We start from the raw sequence: 15,761 nt of genomic DNA, 5'->3' as shown, positions 1-15,761 counted from the left end.
TCACCTACTGTGCCAGGACTGTACTAATATCTGCACACAGATTTGAAAATGCTGCCAAGATGGGGCTTAGCTTTTTCTCTTTTAAGCTTTACAAAGATTCTTTGAAAAATATTATTATGTCAGCAATAGATAAGAATAATGATTCAATGCAGTGTTTAGAGTAAACTGGAATTTAAATATTCATATTACTTTTTCAGAACTTTTTAAATACATAAAAATGTAATTTTACTGACTTTTTAAAAAAAATCTTGATATTGAGATTAAAAATGGTGGTAGAGTAAGTGGATGCTACACAGACATGCTCCCAGACCCAAACTGGAATTACAACTCAAATAGAAAAATGTCCTGCCCTGGCCAGTATTGCTCAGTGGATAGAGTGTCAGCCTGCTGACTGAAGGGTCCCAGGTTCGGTTCTGGTCAAGGGCATGTACCTTGGTTGCGGGCACATCCCCAGTGGGGGGCTTGCAGGAGGCAGCTGATCGATGTTTCTCTCTCATCGATGTTTATAACTCTCTATCCCTCTCCCTTCCTCTCTGTAAAAAATCAATAAAATATATTTTTTTAAAAAAAGAAAAATGTCCTGAATAATCAACTGAAGACTAGCTGGAGAGAACCCTGATAATCAAGGATAGAAAGTGGAGACCTCATAGAGACTGGTAGGAAGGCTGGAGGTGAGAAAGGGCAGGATGGGCTCCCACAAACAGTAGCTGAAGATTCGAGAGATATCTCAGCTGTGGGGGGGGGGGGTTGCCACTGAGAACTCTGGCTCCCCAGCAGAGAGCACCAGGACTGAGAAAGGTGCCCACATAACACCTGTGAAAATCAACAGGATTGCTAAATGCCAGGAAATGACGCCTAGAAACACAGGCACCCTTGTAAGAGCCCAATGTACAAAATTCTGTGTGCACTGACTCACCTTGGGCTCTGGCAAAGAGAGGGCAGAGTGAACTGGAGCTGTGTGAGCAGAAGCCAGGGTTGAGGGCTCTTGGGTTGGAGCTCAGAAGGCAGATACCCCAGTTTCCTGTGCTAAGTCATTCCTTCACACTGCAGAGGTTATCTTTCTCAGACAGACAATAGCTATCCAGGCAATATTACCTGGGGTGAAAACAGTTGACTCACCCTATTGGAAAACACCTTCATACATAGTGTGCAATTTCTGAGGCCCATTAAGAGACTAAGAATAGTAACTAGCCTCCAGGCAGAAGCTATAGCCCCACCCTATTGGAAAATCTCCCCACACCTGCAGACGATTTCCTGAGGGCTACTCAAGGCTGAATTTAATCAGTCTGCAAACAGAGGCAGTTTCTGGAGGCTTTGAGTCTTTGCCTGATCTAATTACTGAGAAACAGCATTTGACACTTCCCTGCAATAGAGATTGAGAGGCATAGCAGATCAACCTAATAAACAGTCACAAACCTAAACAGGCAACCAAAAATGAGGAGACAAAGAAACAACCCCCAAATGAAAGAACAAGAGAATTCTCCAGAAGAAGAAATAAGTGAAATGGAGATAAGAAATTTATCTGATATGGAGTTCAGAATAATGATGGTAAAGATGCTCAACAGCATGAGAAAAAATAGAGTAACTATGAAAAAAGAACAGTCGGGAAAAAGAATGACATAGCACAAATAAAGAACACATTGGAAGGAATACACAGCAGATTGGGGGAAGCTGAGGATCAGATCCGTGAATTAGAAGACAGGGCTGAAAAAGTCAGTTGGTCAGAGAACCAAAGAGAATAAAAACAATTAAGAAACAGGACAGCTTAAGGGAGCTGTGGGAACAACATGAAATGTAACAATATTCAAATAGTAAGTGTGCCAGAAGAAGTAGAAAGGGAGGAAGGGATAGAGAAATAATGGCAGAAAACTTCCCTAACCTGGTGAAGGAAAAAGTCACACAAGTTCAGGAGGAACAGAGTATTCCAAGCTAGAAGAACCTAAACAGGCCCACAACCAGACACATCATAATTAAAATGCCAAAAATTAAAGACAAAAGAGAATTTTAAAGGCAGCGAGAGAAAAAAAAACAACAAAACAAACTGTTACCTACAAAGGAGCTCCCATAAGGTTGACACCTGATTTGGCATCAAAATTTATACAGGTCAGAAGGGAATGGCATGAATGGGAATGGTACTCAAGTTAATGTAACACAAGTATCTGAAACCAAGATTACTATATCCAGCAAGACTATTATTCAAAATAGACAGTGAAATAAAGAGCCTGCTTCCAAAATAAAAAAGGCCAAAGAAGTTCATCACCACCCAGCCAGCACTACAAGAAATGTTAAAAGAACTGCTAAAATGAGAAGAAGAAATAGAGAGATAAATTTAGGCATACAGAATTAAAATGGGAAGAAATGAGTACCTATTAATAACTTTAAATGTAAATGGATTAAATGCTCCAATCAAAAGACATAGTGTAGCTGAATGGATACAAAAACATGACCCAATTATATGTTGTCTATAAGAGACCCACTTCAGAACAAAAGACTCACACAGGATGAGAGTGAAGAGATGGGAAAAAAATTCCATGCAAATGGGAAAAAAAAAGCTTGAGTAGCAATACTCATATCTGAAAAAATAGACTTCAAGATGAAGGCCATAAAAAGAGACAACAAAGGTCAGTACATAATAGTAAAGGTAATGATCCAACAAGGGGATATGACCCTGGTAAACATATAAGCACCAAATATGGGAATATATATATATACTAGAGGCCTGGTGCACAAAAATTTGTGCAGTCAGGGGTGGGGGATCCCTCAGCCCGGCCTGTGCCCTCTCGCAGTCTGGGACCCCTCCAGGGATGACCACCTGCTGGCTTAGGCCTGCTCCCCGAGGGATTGGGCCTAAGATGGCAATCAGACATCCCTCTGGCAGCCCAGCAGCCCTCGGGGGATGTCCACTTGCCAGTGGGGAGCAGACCAAAGCTGCAGTCAGACATCCTTAGCGCTGCTGAGGAGGCAGGAGAGGCTCCCACCACCACCACTGTATTGGCAGCCATCAGCCTGGCTTGTGGCTGATCAGAGCTCCCCCATGTGGGAGCGCACTGACCACCAGAGGGCAGCTCCTGCATTGAGTGTCTGGCCCCTGGTGGTCAGTGTGTGTCATAGTGACCAGTCATTCCCAGTCTTTCTGCTGTTAGGGTCAGTTTGCATATTACCCTTTTACTATATAGGATAGAGGCTTGGTGCACGGGTGGGGGCTGGCTGATTTTCCTGAAGGGTGTCCTGGATCAGGGTGGGGGTCCTGCTTGAGTGCCTGGCCAGCCTGGGTGAGGGGCTGATGGCTGTTTGCAGCTGGTCACACCCCCTTCAGGGTGGGGGTCCCCACTGGGGTGCCTGGCCAGTCTGGGTGAGGGGCTGAGGGCCGTTTTCAGGCTGGCCAGTGACTGAAGCTCCCAGCCTCTCCTTTTTTTCTTTTTTTTTTATTCTGGGATTTATTTACATCCTATAATTTAAACCTGCTGCCTTCACTGGCACTCCCAGCTCTGAGGCCACGGCCAGCTGAAAGCAGGTATCTGGGGTTTGTTTAGCTTCTATAATTAAAACATTGTTGCTTTCAGGCTCAGAGCCGGGCCGTGGCAGGCGGGGAACCTTGGCTTCCTCCATCACTGGAGCAAGCAAGCCTCATGTTCACTTCAGCTGTGTGGCTGCCGGCTGCCATCTTTGTTGGTAGTTAATTTGCATATCCTGCTGATTAGCCAATGGGAAGCATGTTGGAGGTACAGTTAATTACCCTATTTGTCTTTTATTAGATAGGAAGGATATATATATACTAATAAAAGACAAAGATGCTAATTGACCGTACCTTCACTACGCCCATTAGCCAATCCGAAGAGTATGCAAATTAACCCAACAAAGATGGCCAGTAAATTTGCACACTGCAGGCGGGGCCGGCAGCGCGTGACACTGCCTGCAGGACTCGAGCCTTGGATCCGTGACCTGGCGAGGGAGCAAAGTGGTGGAGAAGGGAGATAGCCCAGGTGGCAGAGAAGGGAGGGAGCCAAGGGCTAAGCGTTGAAGGGAGGGAGTGAAGCCTGCCTTGGTGGGCATTGCTCCCTTCCTGCTTCGCTCCAGTCTCAGGAAGCCCTATTCTTGCATGAATAGGCCTGAGGAAGCTCTATTCTTGCAGGAATCTTCCTGCAATGGGCCTCTAGTCCTATGTAATAATAGACAAACATGGTAATTGACCATAACTTCGCTACGCCTCCCATTGGCTAATCAGCATGATATGCAAAATAACCGCCAACAAAGATTGCGGCTAATTTGCATACTGCAGGCAGGGTGGGACAACACCGTCCCGCCTACCCCGCTGGGCCTGCTATCTGCGACCCGGGGCGGTGGGCATCCCGTGTGCGACCCGACCCGTGGTGGCCCGGTGGTGCAGCAGCTATCGGCTGGCCCACCCGGCCTCCATCTGGCCTTCCCGTGGGGGACCTGGGGGCGGGTGGGGGCTCAGGCGAGGTGATCGGCATCACTTGCCTTCTCATGAGCCCCGCCCGCCCACCGGGGACACGGGGCCCACTCCCGTGGGTGGGCGGGGGCTCAGGCAAGGTGATCTGCATCGCTTGCCTTTGCCTGAGCCCCGTCCACCCACCAGGAGCCAGCCAGCCAAGGGCCAGGAAGGTGGGACGTGACCCAGGAGTGCTGGAGCCACCTGGGCTCTCCCTGCCAGCCGCGCTTCATGAATCGCAAGTTTCTGCGGAGGCAGTGGCTGCAGGATGCAGAGCGGGCCGAGTGCAGCTTGGGCTCAATGGAGGGCATCGGCACGGAGGAGATCTCCCCAGCGGCTGGGGGAGCCACCGCCTGCCACGCCACCACCCACCCCAGACGAGTGGCCCCAAGAAAGGAGCTGAAAAAGTATGGCTGAGGAGGAGGTGCCTAAGAAGTCCCTGGCCACCAGTGGTGGGAGCTGGGAACTTTGTGCCGAGAAGCTCCTGGCGGGGCTGGTGGCAGAGGGGACCTGGGACTCTGGCCACCGCCGCCACAGCCTCCCAGCTGGCTCCGGGTGCTTGGCATGCTGGCTACTGCTGCTGCTTTGGCTGCTGGAAGCTCCGCTGCTGCTTGGGGTCCAGGCGCAGGTGGCGGGGCAGGGGCCCCGGCCAGGTCAGCAGCCCCCACTGCCACCGCCTCAGCAGCAACAGAGTGGGCAGCAAATACAAGGGCGAGCGGGGCATCTCCATCCAGGACCACGGGGGTGGGCGGGGGCTCAGGAGAGGTGATCGGCATCTCTTGCCTTCACCTGAGCCCCTGCCCAACTGCTAGGGATATGGGGCCCTCCGAGTGAGAGAGAGAGAGAGAGGGAGAGAGAGACGGAATTTGGCACCCCGTATCCCTCCTTGATTGACCACTGCAATTCCAAGCCAGCGAGGGCTGCCTTCAGGCTGCAGCTCCAGGTCCCTCACCCCCACCCCAGGCCCGAGAGCACAGTGCTGGGCAGGGGCACCCAGGGGTTCGGGAATGCAGTGTGAGGGGCCGGCAAGACGTGGGGGGGGCTGTGTTTACACCGCCAAGTTCCCCACTTCTGCCCTGGCCTGCATCCCTCCTCCTTCCCCTCAGAGGCCCAGCTCCTGCCTACATGCTTGCTGGGCAGGCCCAACTGTACCTGGGAGTGAGCCATGGCGATCGGGATGGCCAGTTCCTGGGATGGGACCGCCAGACCATGGCGATTCATGAGGGCAATGAGGCCCGTGGGGCATGCGCAGCCCTAGGGAGGCGGGGGTGGCCGGCCAACCTGAGTCTGGCTTCAGTGGGGCCAGTGGGTGCCCGAGGCCACCCCAACCCCCACAGGTCCTGGGCGGATGGTGGCTCAGTGGAGAGCGGTGTCTCCATGCATGGTGCCCAGGGGCGGCTATGAGCTGCTACAACCCCACCCCATGCTTCAGGGACGGGGAGAAGGCTCGCAGCCACCAGCACCCTAGGCTGCACCGCCTGTGCCTCAGCCTGCCAGGTTGGCAGGGTCCAGAGCAGGTGAGCTGCTCCCTTCCCCCAGTGGTAGAACAGGGAGGAGAGCACTGGGTGCAGGGAGGGGACCTCAGCTGGGATCCTTCTGGTGTGGGGAAGGGGCCAAGCCTGGGCCCGGTGGGGAGCTTAGGAAGTCTGGCTAAGCAGGCGCTGGTTCATACCAACTCTTACTCTGCCATCTTCCTCCAGCTCTTCAAGCTAGCCCCCCTGCCCCACCTGTATGGGGGAACGGGCTCTGGGTGACCTCCCTGAGCTCAGACTGCGGACCCAGAGACCTCAAGGAAGAGTGCCCGGCCTGGCCCGGGAAGGGGCCGGTGCAGAACTACCAGGGCAGAGTTGCTTCGGTGTCTCAGTGAAGTTTGCAACTGACCCAAGGAGGAAACTCGAGAGGGCAAAGGCCGGGAGGCATGAATTGTCAGCACTTTAGCCACTTGAAAACAGCTCCACTTCAGAATGTGAGGTGGTTGTATGTTCAGCTGAGAAGTGAGGGGGCTGAACTCCACCGTCTCTGGGCTCCTGTCAGTCCGAGGCCCAAGTGTCCACCACAACAAGAAAAGAACAGAGCGAGGGGCCTGGAGGAAGGGAGGACAATTGAAGAAAACCATGTCTAGACTTTCCCCAGCCCTCTCCTTCTTTCTGCTGCCTACAAGAGCCCCAGGCCCGGCCACAGTTCTGTCTCCACCTTTTAGTCCCCTATTCTCCAACCACAGAGGAAAGAACTAAGGAAGGAGTCTGTGCTGCCTTCAGAAAGTATCTGTATACCTGATCAGCCAGTTGCCTTCCACAGAGGGAGGCCAGACTGCAGCTTAGGCCCGCTCCCCACAGGGACATCAGTAGGACATCCTGTGAGGGCTCCCAGACTGTTAGAGGGTGCAGGCTGGGCTGAGGGATGCCCCTCAAGTGCACAAATTTTTGTGTACCGGGCCTCTAGATATATATATATATATCTCCTATCTAATAAAAGAGAAACATGGTAATTAGCCATACGGCCTCTACCCTTTCCATTGGCTAATCAAGGCGATATGCAAATTAACTGCCAGCCAAGATGGCGGCCGGCAGCCAGGCAGCTTAAAGCTAACAGGAGGCTTGCTTGCTTCAGTGACAGAGGACTCCAACGTTCCTCGCCTGCCGCTGCCGGCCTCTGAGCTTGCAGTTTGAAACATTGTAACAAATATAGAAGCTAAACAAAACCCCAGTAACCTGTTTTCAGTCAGCCGGGATCTCAGAGCTGGAGTCGCAACAAAGTTTCAAATACAGAAGGTAAACAAAGGCCAGAAACCTGCTTTCAGCAGCCAAGCCTCAGAGAGAAAGCCGGCTCTCAGCTCCAGTGACAGCCATAGAAGGTAAATAAATGCCAGAATAAAAAAAAAGAAAAAAAGAAGAGGTTTGGAGCTTCAGTCGCCCGCCAGCCTGAAAACAGCCCTCAGCCCCTCACCCAGATTGGCCAGGCACCCCAGTGGGGACCCCCACCCTGAAGCAACAAGATGGCGGCTAATTTGCATACTGAAGGCAGGCGGCAGCAGGCAAGGCTGTCTGCGGTCTGGGACCCAGATCTGTGACCCTGCCAGGCGGGGGGCAGTGCTTGAGGCTGTCCACGGTCCCAGGACCCAGATCTGTGACCCTGCCAGACAGGGGGCACCGCGGGAGGCTGTCTGCAGTCCAGGACTCAGATCTGTGACCCTGCCAGGCGGGGGCAGCGCTTGAGGCTGTCCGCTGTCCCGGGACCCGGATCTGTGACCCTGCCAGGCAGGGGGCAGTGCTTGAGGCTGTCCGCGGTCTGGGACCTGGATCCATGTCCTCACAAGTGGGGCGGCAGTGCTTGAGGCTGTCCGCAGTCCCAGGACCTGGATCTGTGACCCTGCTGGGCGGGGGGCACCGCGGGAGGCTGTCTGCAGTCTGGGACCCAGATCTGTGACGCTGCCAAATGGGGGGCACCGCAGGAGGCTGTCCGAAGTCCGGGACCCGGATCCGTGACCCTGCCAGGCAGGGGACAGTGCTAGAGGCTGTCCGTGGTCCCGGGACCCGGATCCATGACCTGGTGGGCAGGGGGCAGCACGAGAGGCTGTCTGTAGTCCAGGACCCGAATCTGTGACCCTGCCGGGTGGGGGTCAGTGCTTGAGGCTGTCCACGGTCCAGGGACTCAGATCCGTGACCCTTCAGGGCAGGGGAGGCAGCCATCAGCACCCAGGAGTGACTGCGCAAGATCCGCCTCCTGGCCCAGAAGGTGCAGGATCTCAGGGACAGCCACAGTGGCGGGCCAGACTGACGTCCTCATGGCCGCACCAAGGGGGTTTGCGGATCTGCAAAGCCAGAGGCCTCCGGTGTGCACATACCCACCTGGCATACGAACATCCCCCACCACACTGTCACCCTCCCACGCCTGCAGCAGTTGCAAACCAAGGCGTGCACAAGTTCCCCCCGCCTCTCCACCGCACTTCCATCAACCCGGCATGCCTAACACCCCCACAGGATGTGCACACATCCCCTCTGATGCGCTCACATCCTTTGGAGAGTGTCTGGGTGTTCTGGGTGCTGAGAGTGGGCGCCTGTGAGATGACAGTGAGAGGGCGGAGTGGTGATGCCCTGTTCCCACAGAGGCCAGTGCAGCTACGAGATCACCTCTGGGGAGTTAATGCAGGTGCTGAGGCAGGAGCAGGTGCAGACAGACACACCTGGTGGGCGCGGGCGGCCCTCTCTGAGGTGCCTTTGGTCAGCGTTCAAGATCAAGAGCCCAGAGGCAGAGAGGAATTCTGTCCTCTCAGTGAAACAGTGGGATAGTCGGGGGGACTGTAGAGGAGGAATGTGCACTTTGGGTGCCAGCACCCATGAGTGAAGGCTGCCCTGACTGAGCCTTGCTTGCTTGGGGCCTAGCGCACTCCTGCCGGGCAATGGGTGACAGGACGTGCTTTTCCGAATTAATGAGAGAAAACATTGATTCTCCTTGTGCCCATGAAGGTGGAAAGTGAAGTGAGGAGACATGTGGGGAATGAGCAAGATTCCCTGTCTGGGGGTTCCAAATCTGCTGTTGGTTTCTTTCACCACTGACTAGAGATATACAGGGTGTCCCCCCAAAATGTATGCACACTTTGAATACCTACTAATTCCAATGGTTTTAAGCATAAGAAAGGAACAACAATGGAGCTGTTATCTGTTAAAAGTGTGGGCACAAACAGGTAGTTGGACATTCCCCGAGGGGTCTCAGATTGGAGAGGGTGAAGGCCAGACTGAGTGGCCCCTTCTCCCCCCCCCCACCCCAGTGCACGAATTTCGTGCACCGGGCTACTAGTATATATATATATATATATATATATATATATATATATATTTATTTTAGAGCCCGGTGCACAAAATTCGGCACTGGGGGAGGGGTGTCCCTCAGCCTAGCCTGTACCCTCTCCAATCTGGGACTCCTCGGGGGATGTCTGACTGCTGGTTTACTCGTGATCCCTGTCGGGCCTAAACCGGCAGTCAGACATCCCTCACAATCTGGGACTGCTGGCTCCTAACTGCTCACCTGCCTGCCTGCCTGATTGCCCCTAACTGCTTCTGCCTGCCACATGGGGGCGGCCATCTTGTGCAAGGGTGTGACAGTCAATTTGCATATTATTATATAATATATATATATATATATATATATATATATATATATATATATAAAACCTTCTTTATTACAATATATATATATATATATATATATATATATATATATATATATAACCTTCTAGAGGACTGATTGACAACAATGCAATCATATTAGGGGATTTTAACACCTCGCTAACTTCACTGGGTAGATCTTTCAGACAAAAAGTGAACAGGGAAACAATGACTATAAAGGACATACTGGATCAGATATATATCGTAGACATCTATAGAACATTTCACCCTAAAGATGGAGAATATACATTCTTCTCAAGTTCACATAGGTCTTTCACAAAGACAGACCACATGTTAGGACACAAATCAAGTCTCTACAAGTTCAAGAAGATTGAAATCATACCACGCATCTTCTCAGATCACAGTGGAATGAAATTAGCAATCAATGACAGTAAAAACACCATAAAACAATCAAACACATGAAGGCTAAATAGCATGTTATTAAACAATGAATGGGTTACCAATGAGATCAAGAAAGAAATAAAAAACTTCCTAGAAACAAATGAAAATGAATATACAACATTCCCAAATCTATGGAACAACAAAGCAGTCCTGAAAGGGGAGTTCATAACACTACAGGCCTACCTCAAAAAACAAAGAATCAAACAAAACAACAAGAAGAAAAATTAAAAATAAAGCATTTAATCCTAAAACTTAAAGAATTAGAGAGCAACAAGAAAAGCCCAGAGTAAGTAGAAGGAAGGAAATAATAAAGATCAGGGCAGAAATAAATGACATGGAGACTAGAAAAGCAATACAAAAAATCAATGAAACCAAGAGATAGATCTTTGAAAGGATAAACAAGATTGATGAACCTCTAGCATGCTAATCAAGAAACAAAGAGAGAGGATGCCCCCAAAAATAAAATCAGAAAGGAAAGCGGAGCAGTAACCACTGACACCACAGAAATAGAAAAGACTGTAAGGAAATACTATGAACAACTATATGCCAATAAGCTGGACAATGTGGATGAAATCAAAAAATTCCTAGAAAATTACAATCTCCCAAAACTGAATCAGAAAGAATCAAAAAATGTGAATAGGTCAATAAGAACTGATGAAATTGAAGCAGTAATTAAAATACTCCCAGCAAACAAATGCCCTGGTCTAGATGGCTTCACAGGTGAGTTTTACTAAACCTTCAAAGAATAATTTAAACCTATCCTCCTCCAACGATTCCAAAAAATGCAAAAGGAAGAAGCACTTCCAAGCTCGTTTTACGAGGTTAGCAATATCCTAATTCCAAAACCAGAAAAAGACACTACAAAGAAAGAAAATTACAGGCCAATAACCCTGATGAAAACAGATGCTAAAATTCTCAGCAGAATATTACCAAATCAGATCCAACAATATATTAAAGAGATAATACACCATGACCAAGTGAGATTTATTCCAGAGATGCAAGGCTGGTACAATATTTGCAAATCAATAAATGTGATACATCACATAAACAAATTGAAAGGCAAAAATCACATGATCATATCAATAGATGCAGAAAAGCATTCAACAAAATCCAACACTCATTTTTGATAAAAACTCTCAGCAAAGTGAGAAGAGAGGGAGCATATCTCAACATGATAAAGTCCATATACGACAGATCTACAGTGAACATCATACTCAATGGGAAAAAAAATAAGTGTTTCCCCTAAAAACAGGAACAAGACAGGGATGTCTGCTTTTACTACTCTTATTCAACATAGTACTGGAAGTTCTAACCACAGTGATCAGACAAGAAGAAGAATAAAAGGCATCCAAATTAAAAAGGAAGAAGTAAAACTCTCATTATTTCACAAATGACATGGTATTGTACATAGAAAACCCTAAAGACTCCACCCAAAAAACCTACTAGATTTAATAAATGAATTTGGTAATGAAGCAAAATCCAAAATCAACACCGAGATATCAATGGCATTTTTATACACCAATAATGAATTCTCATAAAGATATATCAAAAATACAATCCTATTTACCATTGCAACAAGAAAATTAAGATACTTAGGAATAAACTTAATCAAGGAGGTAAAAGACTTGTACTCAGAAAACTACAGGACATTGAGAAAAGAGATAGAGGCAGATATAAACAAGTGGAAGAATATTCTGTGTTCATGGATTGGTAGAATCAACATCATTAAAATGTCCATACTACCCAAGGCAATCTACAGATTCAATGCAAACCCTATTAAAATAACAACAGCATATTTCACAGAACTAGAACAATACTTCAAAAATATATTTTGGACCAAAAAGGACTCCAAATAGCCGTAGCAATCTTGAGAAAGAAGAACAAAGTTGGAGGAGTAAAAATACCAGATATCAAGTTATACTACAAAGCCACCAAAATCAAAACAGCCTGGTAGTGGCACAAGAACAGGCATAGAGATCAATGAAACAGAACAGAGAACCCAGAAATTGACCCAAGCCATTACTCTCAATTAATATTTGACAAAGTAGGCAAGAGCACACAATGGAGTCAAAACAGTCTCTTCAATAAATGATGTTGGGAAAATTGGACAGATACATGCCAAAAAAAAAAAAAATGAAACTAGACCACCAACTTACACTATACACAAAAATAAACTCAAAATGGATAAAAGAATTAAATGTAAGTCTTGAAACCATAAAAATCCTAGATGAAACCGTAGGCAGCAAAATCTCAGACATCTCTGGAGCAATATATTTACCAATACATCTCCTAGGGCAAAGGAAACTTAGTAGAAAATAAATGGGACTACATCAAAATAAAAAACTTCTGCACAGCAAAAGAAACCATCACAAAATGAAAAGGGAGCCCACTATATGGGAGAACATATTTGGCAATGATACATCTGATAAAGGGTTAATATCCAAAATATATAGGTAACTCATACAACTTAACAAGATAAAGACAAACAACCCAATTAAAAAATGGGCAAAGGACCTAAATAGACACTTCTCCAAAGTGGACATACAGATGGCAAGAGACATATGAAAAATGCTCAAAGTCACTGATCATCAGAGAGATGCAAATTAAAAGGACAATGAGGTATCTCCTTACACTTGTTAACAACTACCATCATCAAATCAACAAATGACAAGTGCTGGGGAGGATGTGGAGAAAAAGGAGCCCTAATACACTTCTAGTGGGAATGCAGACTGGTGCAGCCATTATGTGAAACAGTACAGAATTTCCTTAAAAAATAAATAAATACGGAACTGCCATTTGACCCAGTGATTCCACTTCTAGGAATATATCCTAAGAAACCTGAAACACCAATCAGAAAGAATGTATGAACCTCTATGTTCATAGCAGCACAATTTGCAATAGCTAAGATCTGGAAACAGTCCAAGTGCCAATCTGTAGATGAGTGGTACATCAGATGAGTGGTGAAAAGCTATTTCATGGAATACTATGCAGCAGTAAATAAGTAGAATCTCTTATCCTTTGAGACAGCATGGAGGGACCTGGAGAGTATCATGCTAAGTGAAATAAGTCAGTAAGACAGAGACAAGCATCACATGATCTCATTCATATGTGGAGTCTAATTAACCAAATAAACTGATGAACGGAATGGATCCAGAGACATGGAAGCATGGAACAGAGTTCAGAATCTCAGAGGGAAGGGGGGGAAGCATGGGTGGGTGGGAGGTAATTAGCCAAAGACTTTGTATGCATATGTGCATAACCCATGGACACAGACAATAAGGTGCAGAGGCCGACTCAGTGTGTGGGGGTGGGCTGGAGGTGGTCAATGGGGGAATAATAGGGACATATGTTAAAAAAAAGTTAATCTTAAAACCAGTATTATGAATTCCATAGATAAAAATGGAATTCAAAACTTATGGTGAAAAAGAAAAATCTGTCCACCCAAAATTCTTTACCTAATGAAGACACCATTTCAAAAATTCATACAAAATAAAAAGTATTTTCAGATTAAAAAAAAAAGCTGAGAGAATTTATTTCCAGCTATAATACAGTACAAAATATATTAAAGGAAATTCTCTAAACCTTAAGGGAATTGACAATGGATAAAACTTTATCTACAAGAAAAAATAAAAAGCCCATATAATTATATATATTTGGGCAAAAATAAAAGCTCTATTTTTTCTTCTCTTCATATCAGTAAGACAACTGACTGCTTTAGCAAAATATTATATTTTATTATATAGCTTTTAATTTGTGTGCATGTGACACATAGCAATGGCAATGGTACATAGGATTGAAGAGCCAAAAAGTGCTTTTGCAAATTTATATGACAAGGTACAATATTAACTCTAAGCCAATTGTAGTAACGTAAAAAAAAAAACAGTAAAAAGAAATTACTGCAAAGAGATGTAACTAAGGAGCAACTAAAAATGGAATTGGTACATAAATAGTGAATTTGTCATCCCCTAAATTGAAATGGTATCAGATCAGGAATTTTAGAAAGACATACAAGTGTTTTAACAATTCTACTTCCTTTCAAAACTTATGATTTGGGCATATGATATAATTTCAATTATTTCTTTATCCCCCAAAGCAATATATTTCAAAAGATATATTTTGCTCTTGAACTTTTTTTGTCATCTTTCATGTGGACATTGTATATGTTTGAATTCATGAGCTCAAATTCTTGATCATGCTTATGAAGTAAAAACAAAGCTACTAAATATTTAGTATCATATTTTGCTGTAGTTTTGACACCAGCTTGTTTTATGCTTTCAGTATAACACTATCCCTCTACTTGGGTAATGTTCTGTGCAATTATTACTGAGAAATACAATATAAATGTTAAAAAATCTATTCTCACAGGCATACTAACAAATGTCATACAACAAAAGAAAACAGAAAATTCCAGAACTCCACTCCTACATGCCTTCACCTATCCAAACTTCTCCCAAAGTGGAGCCCTGTCAAGTACTCCTCAGAGCTTAAGCTAATTTACTTATGCCCAGCCTGATCCTTTATAAAGTCAGGGACATTAATATTCTCCCAGTCCCTGTGCCCTCCCCCAGCCCCCCGTCCCCACCTCCCAACCCCCGCCCATGGACCACCACAGACCTAAACCCATTAGTCTGAAAAAGGTTTTGTCCTAATGAGGGCAATTAACGAATGGCATTTTGCACCAAATGTCAGAAAACACAGGCATCCTGCTCCCTTCCCCTCTCCCCAGGACTCCCTTCCACAGCCAGTTGGCCTCCTTCAATCCGTGGGGGGAAAAAAGCCTGGGCTCGCACCCGAGTGTTTCAGGCCTAGTTTGCACAGCCAAGGCCAGTTCCCAGTCAAGGGCGTGTGGTCGGAGCAGATGCAAACGACAGTGGTTTCTCTGCGCGCTCCTTGGGATCAATAACCCCCGCCAGGGCCTTTCCTTTGGGCTTTGGGACCCTTCCTTTCCCTGTTTGTCCCCCCCCCTTATCTTGCTTTTTTTCTTTCCAATCCCCCCCGGTTACAGGGGGGCCATTTCTTTTTTTTTCCCTTCCCCCCCCCCCCCCCCCCCCCCGGCTTGTAATTGGAGGCTGATTCCAGTGCGACCCTTGGGGCTCACCGCGTGGGGCGGAGTCTGAGCCGTGTGCGTGCGTGTGTGTGTGTGTGTGTGTGTGTGTGTGTGAGAGAAGGGGGGTGTGGAGGGGAAGGGGGGTGGAGAGGAAGGGGGGGAAGGGCAGGGTGTCCGCCCGAGGAGTGTCCGCCAACTCCAGGCCTCCTCCCATCCACGCTCTAGGTTGTTTTTGTTGGAAACGCCCTCCTCTTCCTCTTGCTTTCCCCGCCCATCCTCACTCCTTCCTCTGGAGAAAGTGAGACCCCCGGGCCTGACTGTGCTGGTGCGAAGCGGTTAGCGGTGAGTAGCACAGGGCGGATGGCCCCTCTAGGAAGAGTCTGGGGCGGGGGTTCGGAGAGGAAGGCTGCCTCCTGGAGAGCCCGTGGGGCCCGGGAGGAACGCGCTCCGGAGAGTTGGCTTCGCGCCCGGCCGCCTTGTCCCCGTTGGGCGGCTCCTGCGGGAGTGCAGGCCGCCCTGCGACAGGCTCCTCCTGCACTCGGGGGCATCCCCTCTGCGCAGCCCTCTATGAAGTCTGACCAGGTGGAAAGGCAGGTCAAAGAGTTATGATCACTTCTTTACACCCGGGGGCAGAGGGTCTTGTTATCTGAGAGACCCCTGCCTCAGGTTAGCAATGCGAGCAAATGGGGAGATT

At 47.6% G+C, this 15,761-nt stretch overlaps 1 protein-coding gene across 4 annotated transcripts in view; it reads left to right on the top strand.

Moving 5' to 3' along the window:
* Positions 1 to 15,250: 15,250 nt before the first annotated feature.
* The window catches only part of PLSCR4 (phospholipid scramblase 4), a 67,258-nt gene continuing 66,747 nt past the window's right edge, over positions 15,251 to 15,761 (top strand). For 2 of the 4 annotated variants that reach the window (XM_023753746.1, XM_006088628.3), the window contains exon 1: positions 15,252 to 15,409. The gene's annotated coding sequence lies outside the window, so the exon portion shown is untranslated. Of the gene's footprint in view, positions 15,410 to 15,761 lie in introns of all 4 variants that reach the window. The other 2 variants (XM_023753747.1, XM_023753748.1) reach the window with 2 other exon arrangements.

This window comes from Myotis lucifugus, unplaced genomic scaffold, assembly GCF_000147115.1.
Source record: "Myotis lucifugus unplaced genomic scaffold, Myoluc2.0 scaffold_50, whole genome shotgun sequence".
In the NCBI taxonomy this organism is placed as follows: Eukaryota; Metazoa; Chordata; class Mammalia; order Chiroptera; family Vespertilionidae; genus Myotis; species Myotis lucifugus.
This window is presented reverse-complemented; position numbering and strand designations above follow the sequence as displayed.